The following is a 19,002-nucleotide window of genomic DNA, read 5'->3' on the forward strand; positions in this document are numbered from 1 at the left end:
AATTACAATATTCAGTGAACAATGAACAGAAATTGTGAAAAATTGTCTGGTTAGACTTCAGAATTGTCTCGTGCTGAATTTTAAACTATTTGTCCCCATTCTTGTGTTTCAATTTACTGGTACTTAAAATCAAGTAGCAGCCTATAACTACTATAAAACGTACCTATAGCATGCAGTTAGTGTGTAACCGGCAGTGTCCACCCTGGGAATCGAACCCCCGTCACAATCAAGTATTCCGTGTACGACGGCAAATTAATTCACCTGAGCTAAATTTCTAGGTCGCTATTGTGGCTCGGGGGAGCATTTGATTAATCGATGCCAAAAGCAAATTAAGAGTAAGCAGGGGATAGCCAATTAAAAGCAGAGGAAGGTAGGTTGTTGTTTTTAATTTTTTTTTTATTATTTTAACTGTTGTTCAGTGTCCTTGAGGGTCTTGAAAAGCGCTTCCAAATGTAATGAATTCTTCTTCTTCTTCTTCTTCTTCTTCTTCTTCTTCTTCTTCTTCTTCTTCTTCTTCTTCTTCTTCTTATTATTATTATTATTATTATTATTATTATTATTATTATCTGTGCTCCTGGATGCTATACTTTTGGGAAATTGTCGTTTGTACGAACGTACTTGAAGGCAACAGCGCCCTGATGAGCCTGCAGATTGGGCCGAATGGCTTTTCTCTTCTCTGCTTCTGATTTGTTAAAATGGCTATTGTGGGCGGAACTGACTTCTGAGTCCTGGCACTTTTTTTTTTGTAAGCAGAAAAAGGTGGAGAGATATTTTAACCCCCCTCTGACTGACAGCCACACACTTTACGAGAAAACGAGACACACCTGCACCGTGAGTGATTTTATCTTCACTTTACATCGTGCTGTTACTGTAAGTGATCGCGGCAAAACCTTGTTTTACTGCAGCGCTTCGGAGTCTGCACCATCATTTGAAATGAGTGATGAAATGCGGGTGTTATTGATGGCAACACAGTGTGCAGGTCTGGTGCTATACCAGTATGGATGTGGCCTATTTATAGCTCATTGGATGGCGGAGTAGCTATATGTAATTGTAGTATATACGATGCTTCCCCATCCACAATGGCAGAGCATGGTGGGCGTGTAGTGGGGGTGTTGTCTGTCTCCTGCAGGGATCCGTGAATCCGTTCCTCTTTGTTACAGTGATGCCGCAATCGCGATGATCCGCGCACATGCTGAAAATGACGAGGCCGCGAGGCTTCTGATTTTCTGATGTCTGTTGATACCAGCTATAAGAAAACAATATAAAATGACACACATGTGATGTGTATGTGTTAACTATTAAATCTCGAAATAAGATATCCTTAACTACATTTCTATCTAATTTCCTGTAGGTCTCTCTCTAATAAAGGCAGGCTGAAAACCTGCTTATATAAAACACCCCTTTCTTATCCTATGCAGCAGGTAAAACGTGTACAATGTTCCATAGGACTACAGCTTGTTGTTATACAATGATGCCCCTCAATACACACAAAGGCATGCACTCACATCCTGTATCCTCTCTGTGAGGATTATAGGCCTACACATTATTCTGTCTGTGCCCGTGTCTGTCGAGTTGTCTCTCTTTCTAGACTGACGTTAGCTGATATCAAAATTGGGCCCCGTTTTCGTGTTGACATGGTACGAGTGATCTAATTGCAGACATTGCCATCGATGAAATAATCTGGTCTAAAGACTGGAAGTGCATCTTGTGGTGCGAGCATTATTTCCAGGATGGATGCTGGAGAAATTTACAAAAGCAATGCCAAATGTCCTTCTTAATTTTTTCAAGTTTCAAGTGGGGAAGTAGAAATACAACAACTGAGACATGTGGTTGCACAAGTGTACACACCCTCTCAAAACTGGTGATGTGGCTTGTGTTCAGAAATAGCCAACTACATTCAAACTCATGTTAAACAGAGTTATACCACCATTTAAAATAACAACGTGTCAAGATTTCTCACAGAGACGAGACGTTTCGAATGGCACCATTTACCCTAAGAACACAAATGGCACAGCTGAATAAAGAAATTATAAGAAGAGCAGCAAGGAAAGGAGAATAGGTAAGAATCATAAAAAAAACTATTGTATCCGTTTATTATGGAGGATTTTGGAGAAATTTGAAATGCTTATTCGGGTTTTTGTTGTTGTAGAAAATTCTACAATGATGGGAGCCACTTGTCACATTGATTAAAAGTCCCTCTTATTACCCCATATAAAATTCAGATGTTGCAATTTGCTCTATTAGACAAACCATGATATGCAATTTCCTCAGCATCAGAGGATTCGTAATGTTCAACAGCCTCAATCAAGAAAAGGATGCATTTTTAAGGCATTAACTATACTATATATAACTATGTATGCAGTTAAGACAGTGACATCCCCCAAAAACTGATGTCCCATCAACATATAATAAAAAAGGTGAGAAGAAAACTAGTTCGGAATGCTGCTAAGAGGCAAACAGCAATATTTAAGGAGCTGCAGGAATTTATGGCAAGTACTGGCTGTTTAGCATATGTGACAACAATCTCCCATCTTCTACAAAAGTCTCGGCTACAGGATAGGGTGACAAGGCAGAAGAGGCCTTATCCTACAAAGAAAAGCCTGGCTTGCAAAAAAACAGACTTGAAGTTCCCATTCACATGTGGAAAAATGGGGTACAGTCTAGTGTAATCAAGGTTGAATTTTTGGGATATCAATACAGAAGGTATGTTTGGCGCAAACACAATCCCACTGAATCGCCGAACGGCACAATACCTTTAATGGTGTTGGTTTTTCTTCAACTGAAACTGGGGCCTTAGTCAGGGTAGAGGGAATTCCAAACAGTTTGAAATAGTAATCAGTGTTAGCACAAAACCTTCAGTCTTCTGATAGAAAAAAAAAAGTCAGGAAAAGCCGACGAGATCAACTGCATTTGCTGTCGAATGAAGATGACATCAATGTTGCTCAGGCAATGACCAATCACAGCTCACCTGTTTTCTGAAGCTGAGCAGTGATTGGTTGTTAACGGTGTGTTCGAAGTGTCGATAATTATCAACATGTCCTGCGATTCCCATTAGATCTCGATGCTAGCTAGCTGAGAAATCCACATGCTAAGAGTTATTGCAGTTTGTTTGGGTTGGGCCGGCCTTCGCTCGCTGGGTTACCTAATCCGGACAGTTGGTTTTGGTCGGTGTGCTATTCTCGACAAGCAGTTGTGTATTTCATTTTTCCATTCACTTTGTTTGCAATGCACAGTGCAAATGCAAACATGTCGTCCATACGTGCTTCTTCTTACTACTTTTCTTTGCTTCTGTTCTTCATCTCTTAGTAGTTTGGTAACCAGGGCCTAAAAGTCAACTTCTGAAACCGTTATTTTTCAGGATTAAATGCCGCTATGTTACATGTACAATGGAGTGTTGCCGAAAACCCAAGCAAAGGGAGAACAAAGGTCACACTTTCACTTTGCCACTGCACCAAACAAGATCCAATCCAAACGAACCATTTCGTTGATGTAACTATCAGACTTGAATCTTCTGACTCCTAAACTTCATTAGAGTTTAGAAACAAAACTTTGAAATGGTGGCATTATAACTGCATTTGCATAATCTCATCATTTTCTTTTACAATCATCCATAATTTAGGTTAAACATGCAGTTTGTTTTGTTGATATGAAATCATTACACAATTTAATATACTGTAATGCATTGTAAGTAATTTTTGTTACAGTTAAATGTTTTTTTGTTTTTTTGCTTTATATGATTCTGGAAGTACATTTTAAGTCAGGAAAACACAATTTGAGAACGTTTCCAGCTAGGGGAGATCCATTTACTATCATTTTACAGCTAATGTTGAGCTAACAGTTCTGAGAAATGCCAGGAAATTCTCTTCTCTTCTTTATTTGTTGACTACAATCTTTGATGAAAGTGGACAAATACAGATAAAAAAGACAGCTATGTACTGTAAGTGCGATTCAGTTTTTCATTAATTTGGGGGGGGGGGGGTATAGGCTACAAGACATGCTCTAATAATGACTTTAATCAGAGATATTCAAATATATGTCTTTTGACATGATGATATATAATATGTACTTCGGGGATTGATGAGATTATATTCAATCCCTCTCAGATTACCAGTCAAGCGGGCAGGCAGTTAGGCTTGGGGTTATGGAGTACAGCTGGTACAGCGCACATTTTTTTTTTCCCATCATCCATAGAGTCTGAGTCATGTATTTGGTAAGCGAATAAAAAGGCACTAGTGGGTCTATCTCTTAGTCTTTCAAGACAAAAGCAGCTTTGTCTATTTTAGTAGGTTGCTTCTATGGGAAAGGCGCCCTCTTATTCAGTACAGCCGTGTATCAGGCAGGGACAGGCAGTACAACAAGGATGACATCAAAAAGCCGTATTGTCCTCAAAAGACAATTTTTAGTTGGTAAAAACACAAGATTGCACATCCTCATCGTCGGAACGTGCAGTTATTATCGCTTAGTGTGTCGTTCCAGACAGTGATAGTATGAAAAAACCTGATGATTCTTATTCACCATTTTCCTTAGAATTAGGCGGCCCCCTCCTCCAGGAAAGAGGAGTGTGAAGATCACAATTAAACACAATTCAGTCATTCCTGATTGTTTATTATTATATTTTTTAACAAACAAAACATACAGCTAGAGTATTATAAATAACCAAAACAGCAGAGTAGCTATCTATACTGTAATGTACATATTGAATTTATTTTATGATCAGTGATTGCAAGTGACTTGCTGTTATTCAATCTGTTTGCAATTTAATGTAATAATTTTGGGTTTGAATAGTGAAGGAATACATACAGTATGAATAATAATGTACACATACAATCGTCACACTCCTTTTTTGTCTCCTGATAGATTATTGATACGCCTACGCAAGTATCGCAATATTTGTAGTTAATATACAGCCACTATAATGGCTCCATTGTTCATTACTTATTGAGCAATTACTTGGCAGGCCGCTAGGGGGAGCACCTCATAAAAGTGGCGAGGAAATCTATGGAAGTCTTCAGGCGAAGAAGACTCATGAGCTTACTTTTACTTGTGTAAGACATTTATTATCTGTCCAGCAACTGACTCAGTTTTGCATGCGTAACATTTTAAAACATATTTTATGATTCGACTTTTTGAAGCACACAATTTCTGAGCAATAATAACTCATTCACTTATTATAGACGTCAAAAATCATTTTAACTATTTCCATTAGTTTAAATTTTTTCCCCACTTTTGTTAACAATATGAAAATTTAGAACAGATATAAAATTTGTGATTAATCGTGAGTTAACTAGTGAAATTATCTAATTATTTACGATTACAAATTTGAATCGCCTGACGCCCCTAATTTTGTAAGAATCTTTCCTATTTAAATTTTTTTTTTTAAATATTTTTTAATGATCTTTTTATTTAAAAAAATATTAATAATTTTTTTCAAATTTTCAATAATCTTTTCTTTAAAACATTTTAAAATATTTTTTGAATTTTCAATAATCTTTTCTATTTAAAAAAATATTTTTAATTTTTTAATCTTTAATTATTTTTTTAATCATGACGTCATCACGGATGACTTCTCTAATTTACTCACGATTAATCACAAATTATATATCTGTTCTAAATGTACAATAAAACATTTCTTCTAGATTTTCATACTTTTGTTAACAAAACAGGATTTTTTTATTTTATTTATAGAAATAAAGTGAATTTTTGACATCTATAGCCGGCAGTGAATAAGTTAATATTGATTTAATTGGATTTAATTAAGTAATTTTATTTATTTACTTTTGCAATGTTACACAAAAAATCGTCACAGTTTATAAAATGAAACCATTCACCATGTAACTGACTGACATGTTGCATGACAATGGCGTTTAAGAAAGACACAAATTTGTTCACAGAAAGTGGTCTCTGTTAAGAATTTGTATTTGTTTAAAAAAAAATACACTAAAGTACTCACTGTAAAGAAGACCCCAGTTTGATTATTTTGTTCCAGTGATGGTACAAAAAGAAATATAAATTTATGTCTTGAGTAGTTTTATCGTAGATTATCGTGGATTTATTACCTGACCAATATATCGATAATCGCGGTATCGTCATATCGTGAGATAATCGTTATCGTGAGCCTTGTATCGCACATCGTATCATATCATGAGGTACCCAGAAGTTCCCACCCCTACATATAATATCAACTCTAAATAGAAAATTATTTTTACAGTGTAACAATACCAAAAGTCAAAAGTTTTAGTACATTATTATTAGTATGACTGTAGTGCTATAATGAACTGATAGCCCATTGCAACTCACCGCGGTATGAGATAGATGGAGGACTGTGACAGAGTGTTGCTATTTGGGTCTTGATTGTCCCGCCATATTCAATTTTCAATGTATCCATACTTAAACTTCCTCAAGTTTGCCCAATCAATTCCATTTTTCCATGAGACATAGAGTTAAACCAGCAAGATTTACAGACACAATCCTTGCCCCTCAAAGCCTTGAGACAGGGTAGGTAGCTAGTACCAGAATAATAGGCTGTCTAAGATATTCTTTATAGCTGGTTTCAGGGACAGGCAATGTGAAGGACTGCTGTCTGGAAAAATAAATCACCAAGCTACAAAAATAAAGGCTGATTAGTTTATGATTGTGAATATATAAAATACACACTAAAACACGCTGGACTGTTTCCTGGAAATTTTTAGCAAAATGGGTTACTTTTAGTCAAGGTTACTCATTATTTTTGACCCATATTGGGTTGAAGATTGGACTGGGGAGGGTTGTATCAGAAACTAAGTGCGTCCGCTGTAAGATTTATGCCAAAAATAGCGAGCGACTTGCTGTGGTGACCCCCGACAAGAGAAAAGTGCTTCTTCTTTTTAGAAAATGTTGATATTAAAATGTGTATTATTTTTAACCACAGGTGTACTGGTAACCTGGTAATCCACTTTTTCTGCTAAATTAGGGTGACCAGACGTCCTGGTTTGGCCTCGACAGTTCTGTTTGAGCCTTGGGTGCCGCGTCATGGCGGATTTTGCCGACCTCATTGCTTTGTCCTGATATTACGTAGGTCTCGTCCCGGCGTCCCGTTTTTTCCCCATGTGATAAACCCATTAGAAGTGTATTTAACTTTTAAATTCCTTCGTATTTACTTCCAAATTCACGTTTGTGTTCTCATTCGCATCCACCTCTAATCGGTAGCAAGCTACTTCCTGCTTTCGCTTCTAAGAATCATGGTGAATGTAGTCCTACAATCCACTGCGGTCGCCACTCGCCGGACTACACAAACTAAGCTTTCTAGCGGTATCGCACCATTGTTACAATGTGTGACCGAGGCAAGGTGAATGGCAGCCAGCCTCCAATAGCTGTCGGGTCGGCACAGAGCATAAAAGCTTGGATAATGATGAGTGACATTGCTTTGTTTAGAGCTGTAGAACCAAGATAGCATTTCACATTCGAGATTGTCAACCAACGTATGGAAATACAAACCCAATTCCAAAAAGTTGGGACACATACAAATTGTGAATAACAACTGAATGCAATTATGTGGAAGTGCCAAATTTCAATATTTTGTTCAGAATAGAACATAGATGACAGGTCAAAAGTTTAAACTGAGAACATTTATCATTTTATGGGAAAAATATGTTGATTGTAAATTTCATGGTGCCAACAAATCTCAAAAAAAGTTGGGACAGGTAGCAATAAGAGGCTAAGTCAATTGCACTTGTAAAAAAACAAAACAGCTGGAAGAGCAGTTACCACTAATGAGGTCCATTGGCAACTTGATTGGAGTATAAAAAGAGCTTCTCGGAGTGGCAGTGTCTCTCAGAAGCGAAGATGGGTAGAGAATCACCAATTCCTCCGATGTTGCGCAGAAAGATAGTGGAGAAATATCAGAAAGGTGTTTACCAGCGAAAAATTGCAAAAAAGGTTGAAGTAATCATCATCTACAGTGCATAACATCATCCAAAGATTGAGAGAATCTGGAACAATCTCTGTGTGTAAGGGTGAAGGCCGAAAAATCATACCATGATCTTCGGGCCCTTAAACGGCACTGCACCGCAAACACGAATGCTTACTGTAAGGGAAATCACAGAAAGGGCTCAGCAATACTTCAAGAAAACATTGTGGGTGAACACAATCCACCGTGCCAGCCGCCGTTGCCAAATGAAACTCCACAGTACAAAGAAGAAGCCATTTTTTAAAGCAGACCAAGAAGCACAGGTGTTTCTCTGGACCAGGGGTTATTTAAAATGGAATATGGCAAAGTGGAAACCTGTATTGTGGTCAGACGAATCACGATTGGAAGTTCTGTGTGGAAAACTGGGGCGCTATATCATACTGACTAAAGAGGACAAGGACAACCCAAGTTGTTATCAGCACTCCGTTTATAAGCCTGCATCTGTGATGGTATAGGGTTGCATGAGTGCGTGTGGCATGGGCAGCTTCCACATCTGGAAAGGCATCGTCAATGCAGAAAGGTAAATTCAGATTGGAGAACAACATCTGCTCCCATCCAGGCATCATCACTTTCAGAGAAGATCTTGCATTTCCCAACACGATAATGCCAGACCACATGCAGCACCAATTACAACATCATGGCTGCGTAGGAAAAGGATGCGGGTATTGAAATGGCCAGCCTGCAGACCACTTCTTTCACTTTTAGAGCACATTTGGCGCATCATAAAGGGGAAGGTGCAACAAAGAAAGCCCAAGACAGTTGAACAGTTAGAGAGACGCCTGTTAGACAAGAATGGGACAGCATTGCTATTTCTAAACTTGAGAAACTGGTCTCCTCGATCTCGAGTCGTTTGCAGACTGTTGTAAGAAGAAGAGGGGATGGATGCCTCACAGTGGTGAAAATGGAACACATTTTGTTGACACCATGGAATTTAAAATCAACATAGTTTTCCCTTAAAATAATACATTCTCTCACTTCCACATAATTGCATTCAGTTTTTATTCACAATTTGTATAGTGCACCAACTTTTTGGGGAATTGGGTTTGTATCTGAAATACTCGGATGTTCGGACTTGTCAGTAGTAGTTGACTGTGGAACTTGGCTACATTCCTATGTTTAAAAAGAAGAAAAAATAAATTGTGTTAGCCCATTCACTCATTCACTGCCATTGACGACTCAAGGATGCCAAATTGTTGTAACTGGAAGGGATGGCAGTTAAGGAGTTTGAAAAAGCTCACTGTGCAAACACATTGTAATTGTAAAATGCATACACATACTGCTCACATAACTTTAAAAAAAACAAAAACATTCAATCGTCAGGCAGGTTGAATGAAATATCTGCATCATTCTCATTCCCTGACGATGCGATGCGTGTACAATCTGTGTGTCTTTGTGTGTGTTGTGTGTGCACTTAAGGTGACAGTGTGTTGTCTGCTGTAATCAAGATTTCTGCTCTTTCGAGTCACAAGCTTTCGCGCGTGCCAGAGCTTGTGCCTGTCAAGAAGGACACATTGACGAGATGCTGAGTCACCCTGGTAACTGACTGCTGGACAGCCATGCACGGTCTTGATGAACACATTTAATGCACTCAGTTAGAAAGGGGAAAAGTTGTGGTGTGCCTTTTGTCCTTGTATTTCCATTTGTTGCTTTCAATGTCAGAGTCAAAGGACTAATTATAGGAATCAACAGCAAACAACGCAAGGAGACAGAAAGGCAAGAAGAAGCCATCATTTGCAGTGTAGGGCCATTAGCTTCGAAGTCTGCTTTTAAATATATAACATGGTTTATTTATATTATTATTATGGAGTGATTAATTATTAGTTACTTTTATTATCCTCAGTGATATATATATATATATATATATATATATATATATATATATATATATATATATATATATATATATATATATATATATATATATATTAGGGGTGTTAGAAAAAATCAATTCGGCAGTATATCGCGATATTACAGCGCACAATTCTCTCTCTCTCTATATCTCTATATCTCTCTCTCTCTATATCTCTATATCTCTATATCTCTATATCTATATATATATATATATATATATATATATATATATATATATATATATATATATATAGAGATATATATATATATATCTCTCTCTCTATATATATATATATATATATATATATATATAATTTTTCTTCATTTCCCGCTAAAAATAATTAATAGTTGTTTTATTGTGAGTAAAAGGTTACTTAAACATGCTCATAATTAAATGATTTACAAATATTAAAATTACACTCACCTAATTTAGGTGCAGCCATGTTTTCCTGATCGCAGAGTTGCACAGGCAGGAACAACTTTAACACTATTGAAGTAACGAAATAACTTTGGCTCTATTTTTCTTTCTTTTTTTGTCTGTCACAGCTAAAAAAAAATTGTAGTCAAACTTTGATCAGCAAAGTGCTTAAAAAATCGTAGGCCTTTTCATAAACAGATTGATCCTTTTTGGGGGGCTTTTACTGTTTTTACCTGCTAACAGTGAATTAAGTGGCTCAAGCAAAACACTACTACCTAATCAACAAATTGAATAAAGTGCAGTGGAAAAGGGTTTGCTTTAATCTCAAGTTCTTATTTATTTATTTTTGCAGAGAGTCCCCACTTTAAAAAAGAAAACACCACTTATAACTCATTTTCCAGTATTCAATTAGGCATTGTGTATAAAGAATACAAGTGCAACTATCTCTGCATCTTTTTCACAGATTAAAAACAAACGATTAAGCATGAAAATCAGAACATACCGTGGGCAACGCTATCTATCCAGGTCACGTGATCGTGATGACGTATTCGGTGCGTTCATTTGAATGGGTGTTTGCTGACATAATGGGCAAGAAAAATGTCGTCATCTATCACCAAATATTGCAATTCTGATTGAGGTTTCATCTCCTTCTGTGTGAGGGTGGGACGGTGGGGGGTGTCAGCCGTCCAGGTTAGGGACCGTCCACAACTTACATTTCCAGAGTGACCATTGCCAATGGTGACTTGACTGGTAACTTGAGCCTTTGTAACGCGACTGAAAACTGTTCTTTCATATTTGAGAGTTATTTAAAAGCTGAGATACTGTTGTCATAGGCAGCCATCTTGTTTTTGCAACTTGCTTCTTCCATAGCATGAATGGATTACATTTTGTAAATCGTTTGATTTATTTATTTGTTTGTTTATTTACAACACTCCATCCGATATATTTACTCCCTGTCTTTGGATCACTCCACTTCCTAAACTCCTGGAACACTGAAATGCATCTTGACTCAAGCAGCGATTTATTCAACATAAACTAAACACAAATTAACATGGCCCGTCATTAGTATTAGTGACGTGACTCTTTATTGCTTTTCCAACGAATATAATCCTATGAAAGCAGGAAAGAGTTTCTCCTCGAGGCCACTAACCTCTCCATTCATTGCTGTTACGTCACTAGCTAAGACCACAGATGTTGTACAATGACTCATCACTTAGCCCCACTAACCTGTGGCTAGCCTGTAACTGCTTTCATAGAGGCGGTGCCAATCCTGATGCATTCCACTTTGACCTCTGAGGATACTTAGGTGCACCGTGAATAAAACATGCAACCAAATGTGCTTTATATCAAAATACATTGACTGTATGAGCGTATGATGAGATTGTGAGGACAATTGCAACAAGGAACCGTGTCACTTGACTCGTAACAGAAGCAAGTCGTACAAGGTCTAAACGTTTGATTGAATGTCAATCAGCTGCCCTTGAATTAATCGAATGCATGCATTTGAGAAAATGTGTCCCCTCCCATGTATTGAACACAGCAGAAAATGTTCTCCTGTTTGCATGCATGTGTCTGTTTATGAGTGCATGTGCGTAGTTGGCGTGAGAGCTCGCTGTGTTTTGGAGGCTGAGATGATTATGTAGCAGGCGGGGTGGGTTCCGAGAGGGAGAGGTGGCCGGCGGATGCTGGGAGCCAGGGATTGTGAGTACCGAGATAGGTTTTAATCTCAGAGCTCAACAGCTGTCTCACAACTCCACCTCCTCCTCGTCATCTCTCTCTTTCCATCTCTCTCTCTTTCTCTCTCTCTCATTCTCTTTCTCTTTTTTTCTCTCTCTCTCGCTCGCTCTCATCACCATGCACACATACACATTAGACATGCAGAGCTTTTTGCTTGCCACCAGTTACATCATAATGCCACCCTCTACAGAGAACTTCTATTGAAAGAGGCTTAATATAGCCAAATATTTATAGCATAGTAACCTCATCTCATGTATTTAATGTGTACCACAAGCATTTAGTATTTTATGATGTACGTACATTATCTTCACATACACTCCATTGCAGTTGACTAGTTCTAATAATTATAATAACTAGGGATGGACAAGTACTGATACCTGGTATCGGTACTCGTGGCTGATACCACTATCGACAGCCCTCTTGTGGCCATTTTACGATCAGGAAGTAGAAATGAGAAATCAGAAGAATTAAAAATTGACATTAATTTCATGCAATTTTTTGGAAAATTTTATTTTGGTATATATAGGGCTGTCTTTAATATTATGTCATTTTTGTCAGGGGGTGGCGGGGGATCGGGGTGATGTATAAAAAAAATTGTAGTGGTATCAATACTTGGTATTGGTATAGGTGACTACTAAGAATTGAGTACTCGTGTTGGTATCAGTCTGAGAATTTTTTTTTATATAGAAAATCCCTAAAAATCATAACAATTATTACAATTAGTGATAGACCGTTGTGCTTTTTTTAAATGCCTTTAAACATATTTGTTAAAAACAACTTTTCAAATTTTCAACATGTTAAGTTTAAAAAAAAAAAATAATTAAGCAGGCAGAAAATAGGCAGCTTTATTTTAAAATTGTATCAAAAAAGTAAACAGATCCCAAAAGGTTTTTTACAGTAAATACAATTTAAAAAAAATTGAAATGTTAAACTTATTTTAGTTTTAATTTCCAAACAAACAAAAAGTTCAGGGAGTTCCCAGTGGCAGCAGCATCTCTAATAAAGTTAAGTGAAAATTTAAATAAATACATAAAAAGTTAACCCACTTTTAAATTGATAACTTAAGCTGGTATCTCACTGACTGACGGATGCTTGCGAGCAAAACAAATTTCGAATTTTCATCAGGGTTCGTAAAAGTTTTTCAAAAGATGCTATCAAACAGTGAGAAAAAATGTCTGAACATGTTCAAAATGTCTTTGTGACAAGTAAAAACAGTTTGTGAACATCTTTGCAAGATTTTACAAACCCTGACAATATCCAAAATTCACAAAGTTTGCAAACATTCACCGCTCGGTGAGAAAGCTTTATCGGCCTTCAGATAAAAAAAAAGAAAAAAAAGACAGATGCCGATATGCGTCAAAATCCCAAATATTGGCACTGATTATCGGCCTGGTCTGCCCCTTGATACAATCATAATCATCATCACAAATCTAACATGTATAGAGCTCAGGTTGTCTTAAAATTCTAATTTTGTGTGTACTGTAGCGATAGCAAGTCCAGATCATGTAAACACAGCAAAATAAATGAAGCTATACAAGGGTCCATTTCACAAAGCAGGTTTAGTGATAACCCTGAGTCAAGAAACCCTGAAATGTGGGTAACTCTGCGTTTTCCGTTTTAGAAAGGGAGGTAACTGAAACCAGAGGAAGAGGTAACTCTAGCCTGTTTCATTGCAAAGAGGCCATTCAAGCTCTCGTTCAGTTACCATAGTAACATGAATCAAACCTGGTCAGTAGCAGGTTTTTCACAATGAACCTCGAGTTTTTCTCTGTCCCCGCCTCCTTTCAGCCACACACGACATTTCATTTCCTCATTCAGTCCTCTGCGGCGAGTTTTTGCTTAAATGCGCCTATAGTCTAGAGCGTAGAGTCCACTTTTGTTACAAACATGTCATGTCCTTTTGACAATGGCCCTATTGATGAAGGTGCCGCATTTTTGCACAGGGAATTAAATATTCGTCGCAAGATTGTTATCAGACCGCGCATAGATATGATGGCCTTTCCGGACAGTTATCTTTTTGAACGATACCGTTTCACATCACAGTCCATCATCCACATACACAACTTCATCCGTCCTTACATTTGCAACATTACCAGCCGTACGTTGTCATGCGCTCACATCACAGCATATATTGTATGTTGCGCTCCGTTTTCTTCTTATACCCGTTTGAATAATGTTTTTAATATATTTCATCGTTAGTTTTTTATATTGCATTTTAAGTCAAGTGTGCTTCTCCCCCGCAGGACTGCACCTAAATGTATAAGCTACTATTCAACAGGTTTCCCCTGTAATATTATTGTGATAGCAAAGGACTACATTTAAATTTACGCATTGACTCGAGCAGCAACGTTCTCCCACGCTGCCTCCCTCTATAGGGCGCTGCTGTGGTGTCGAACTTTCTAAAGACATGTTCAAATTCACCGTATGATCTCATTCAGATTTCCAGTTGAGAGGGGTAAAAAGCCACCCTCTGCTTTCTCGTTGCCATGGTGGCTCGTCGAAACGGGGCTCCATTGATGCGGTCTTTTTAGTGTGGTGGTAACTCCAGGTGAAACTACTCTGCGTTAACAAAACTAGCTCAAATCAGCGTTTCCTCTCTCAGTGTATGTCAACTCGCTGTTCAGGGTTAGTCTCAGTGTTTGTTGAACCTGCTTTGTGAAATGGACCCCTGATGTGCTAAGATGTCGAGCCATGCTAACATAACTCTGTTCACTTGTCACAGTCAGTAGGGTTGCATTTAGCTCTATTAACATTTGGAGGAGATTTGCGTTGATAGCCACTGTATAGCTAAGTGTTTCCCAACTTTTATAGAAAGCCCATCATTCAGATTTTTTTGTTAAATTAAAGCACAGAGTGACATTCGTTTACACAAGTTTCTAACAACAACATAAATATGCGAGCAAATAACTAAATAAGGGCATCAAATTGGGGTCCTAAAGGTCAAAGTTCTGGGAGTTCAGTAGGCAGTGTGGCTCTGCTCCTCCAGGTCCTACAGGCCGGAAAGTGTAGCCTGTAACTGGATTGCAGCCTCTCGATTGCCTGGAAGAGAGCGTGGGAGGCATCCTTCAGGATTCGGGCAGTCATGCCACAAACCTGTTGCAGTCATAAACAGTTGTCCGGGAGCGAGCGGGAAGTCCAATGATGTCATTCTTCAGGCAACTATTGTCGTTGTGAGCGAATCAATATTGCTCTGCTGCTTGAAGCTTAACGTGAAAACGGAGCAGTTATTAATTAATCAGTGAAAGTACTGTATAATTATTTGCCAGAATAACAGTCCTTAATTGTTTTTGAAGATAGACAATATAGGATTGCCCAATTAGCTGGATACTTAATTTCACATTGTTGATCTCCATTTTTGTAATAATCTGACACATGATGACTGATGTAAGATTGGTCAAAGGTCAAATCAAAAATGTAAACCAACCATGCATGCTAATCCTAACCTTTCTTGCATCTCGCATTTTGGTCCAAGGTCTTATATTTATCTAGGTGATAGCACACAAATATAGAGTAGTTGTGTAAAAATATCTGTTCATTGCACCGGAAAAACCTGTGCAGAATGGACGAGAGACAACAAAGAGCTCTAAATTCAGGCCACTGAATATTTTAGATTATGAAACCGTTCCAACGGCCCGCTGAATTATTAGAGACTAATACACTGAGAGTGTTGTGAAGGTTAGAAACTGCAGATTCATGACTACATCCTTTAGATGTTAGAATAATGAAATGGTTTAGTGAGCAATTAATTCATTCTTAGCTGAAGAAGACTAGAGTGGGAAAAACAATGAAAATTGGTCTCCACTGTACTGCGCCATTTCCCTGAAACAATGGCTTACAGTTCCCTGCTTACACTACTGCATGCCCTCAAATTGGATGCTGGCCAGTGTGTGTTGGAAGTTGAGACAATGACAACTTGTTGTGCTGGGAGGCTGGACATGGGGATGTAAAAAAAGTGATCCTAAAGAATGAGGGGTTTGTTCCGAGGTCAGGGTGTCAAAGTGTCAGGACACCATTTCTACCTAATATTTGTATCATTTAACATCATGACAATGAATGAACGTTTTTTTTAATTTTAATTCTAATTTATTTTGTGGACAGTTCTTTCCATTTCTCGGATTTGATAAATCCACAAATTGATATTTCATTTTGAGCACTACAATTCTATTTATCAGCTCAGCACATACTCAGATTTGACTAAGATGGATTGGCACCCAAAATCACTGTTCTCTAGTCTTGTTAACTTTCTTTTGGCGAATGGCAAATGTGGTAGTACACCAAATGTATTTGCCAACCGCCAAAAAAAGTAAAAGAAGAAATGGAGGAAGAAGCAGAAATAGTACATTCTGCAGCAATTTTTTTCCTGATGGGCATTGCTTTCATTTGATTGTTGAAGGCTCTGAAAACATGATGCAGATGAATCTTTGAGTGGCACTCGGAGATATACCTTATAAGAATTTTTTTTAGCAATGAAATCATGACTCATTGGTTCAACCGTACGCAACTGTGGCATTTTTTACGTAGAGACAGAAAATAATGTGAAAATCAATTCAAATTATACTCTGGAAAAAATTATAGTCGTGATTATAGTTAGTTAGTCTAGTAAAAAAAATGTGGTAATTAGGATTTTGACTAAACCCATAATTTCCGCCAATAACTTTTGTACATTTGTGTGCTTTTACTTTGCATGAACATTTTGGGATTGGTGTGTTTCTGTTCCAGTATGATTGTGCCCCAGTGCACAAAGCAAGGGTAATCAAAACATGCTCGAATGAGTTTTGTTCTGGAAGAACTTGTATACAATCTTTATTTGACCTCAGTCTACAACAGAGAGGAGACAGATTGTGGAGAAAACAAAAAAAAACTCAAGAAAAAAAGCCTATATAATACATTTTTAATTTAGGTTCCTATTTAAAATTCAAATAATTACTAATCAGTGATTATTTGGCATGTGCTATGCGTCCCTGTCTTTCACAGTTTTATGTAGTCAGGGGTGCACAGAGCTTGTTACTTGGTGCTTATTTTTTCTTGACCCACAGACCTCACTGGCAGGATTTATTATTAATTAGTAAATAATTAGTGCATTATTAACAGCTGTGGCTATATCAATAGCTTGACAAATGTTCTTTAGCTATATACTCATTGAATAAGGTAATACAGTTGTTACTGAATTAAATAGAGCTAACAAAATACACATGATCAGAAAAAGATTTCTGGTTTCTGACATGTATCAAGTGGATCATACAATAATTCCTCCTTTAAAAATTCACTTGTTTATGACACTCAAATGAGTTTACAAAATGGATGAATGGGTGAATTTATTTGGCCTTCATTAAACTGTGAATAGTTGTTAGTGAATCAACAGTTTATGAGAATGGAAAAGGATGCCTCACCAAATGCACAAAGGAAGATAGAAGGGCTTTATACTGTACTTTCTTGTGTGTTCAAAGGATCTGGGGAGTTGTTAGGCCATTTTAAAAACAATGCTATATACGTAACTATATACGTTAAACTATCATGAGTTTAACGTATATGTTTTTCACAGGAGGTACCGCTAACCGGTGTAAGTGATGCAATTTTGTTGAGCCTAAATAGTTAATGAAAACCCAATGTGTCACATGAGCATGAATTAAGGAACCCTGTACGGTTTGCAACCATCTCTGGCTCATTTCATCAACTTGGCTACCTACTGTTTGTTATAACGTCAAGCAAAATGCACACACAAACAGCGCCAGACTACCATTGAGAAATAATGTCTTGTCATTGGGTAATTTAAACCACCTTGCTTTTTTACCTGCGGCGCAGCTCACAAGGGCGGGGTGACGAGGGAACAGTTTTGTGTTTGTATGTGGAACGGTATCGACTGTATATATTTAAAAAGTGCATTATTTCTTGTTTCCGCCCAGGCAACACCTACAACTCTGCCCACTCCTGTGCTCTGAAAAAAAGAAAGAAAAAAAGTTAAATACTTAGTGCGCAAATGCGCAGTGACAGATTTGCATCTGGTACTCAATTGAATATTTTTTGTGTGTAAGAGCACCTGCACAACGCTTATGTGAATCCCTGTATCAGAGAAGAAAAGCAACCAAACAAAAACAAAAAAAAAGCACAGCACTTAACTTCTTCCATGACTTCTGCAACCATTAGTAGTCTAATGGCTACACAGCTGGTGTGGTCTCAATTCTCTTTCAATTGAATCAACTGAGGGTGTAGTCTGCATCTCGCTCAAAGTCAGATGGGAGAAGCTACAGTTTCATTTTATTCAGTTTCAGAGACTATGGGCGAATGAATTAGAGGGTTCCATAGGTGATGACTGTAGTCACACATTTCAGTTTTTGTTGTTAAGTTCAGATGGGAATTTCTCACCATTTCTTTTATCTTGACATGAATGCTCGCTTTACTAATAATAACAACCAGGAGACTGCGTATTCTCAGTTGAACTATTTACTCGATGGATCTGCCTAGCCCATATGAAAATGTTTGACCAGATGGTCTTAACTGGTTTCAACTGGATAAGTGCGCCAGAGTGCAGATATAGATAAGAAGACGCCAAGCCAGGACAGGTCACAGCGACACAACGGCCTAGCTCAAGTCACCTATCTAATCATTAAGAAGTCTAATCTAACAATTCTAAGAATATTGCCAAATACCGCCCGTTTCTCTCCCAGGCTAACACGGAGGTGCTGATCCATACTTCAGTTTGGGAGACAGCTGATCTACTCCGAGCCACGCAGCACAACAATGTTTTTGGTCTTCTCTTGGAGATAAGCAAACAGTAGGAGGGGCGTAGCTCAGGTGGTAATGTGGCAGTCTCCCAAGCTGAAGGTCATGAGTTCGTTCCTCAAACCTTGATTGACTTGTATTTATTTTATTTTTTTTAAATTTCAATTCTTTATTTTACTCTCTTCGAAGTGTAAATATTAGCTTACTCTACAACTGCGTCTATTTGGTCCCACTCTAAATGGAGTCAAATGTACTGTGTACACGCCCATTACGACTTGTGACTGTCAGACAGACACGTTTTAAAGTGACGCTTTGAAGAGGAAGAGTAAAA

General features: G+C 37.8%; 1 protein-coding gene across 3 annotated transcripts in view; it reads left to right on the forward strand.

Moving 5' to 3' along the window:
• The first annotated feature begins 676 nt into the window (after window positions 1-676).
• map4l (microtubule associated protein 4 like) overlaps window positions 677-19,002 on the forward strand; it is a 76,637-nt gene continuing 58,311 nt past the window's right edge. For all 3 annotated transcript variants that reach the window (XM_086094763.1, XM_086094771.1, XM_086094780.1), the window contains exon 1: window positions 677-831. The gene's annotated coding sequence lies outside the window, so the exon portion shown is untranslated. The remainder of the gene's footprint in view (window positions 832-19,002) is intronic.

This window comes from Leptonotus elevatus, chromosome 1, assembly GCF_054856555.1.
Source record: "Leptonotus elevatus isolate MCC_2025b chromosome 1, RoL_Lele_1.0, whole genome shotgun sequence".
Classification (NCBI taxonomy): Eukaryota; Metazoa; Chordata; class Actinopteri; order Syngnathiformes; family Syngnathidae; genus Leptonotus; species Leptonotus elevatus.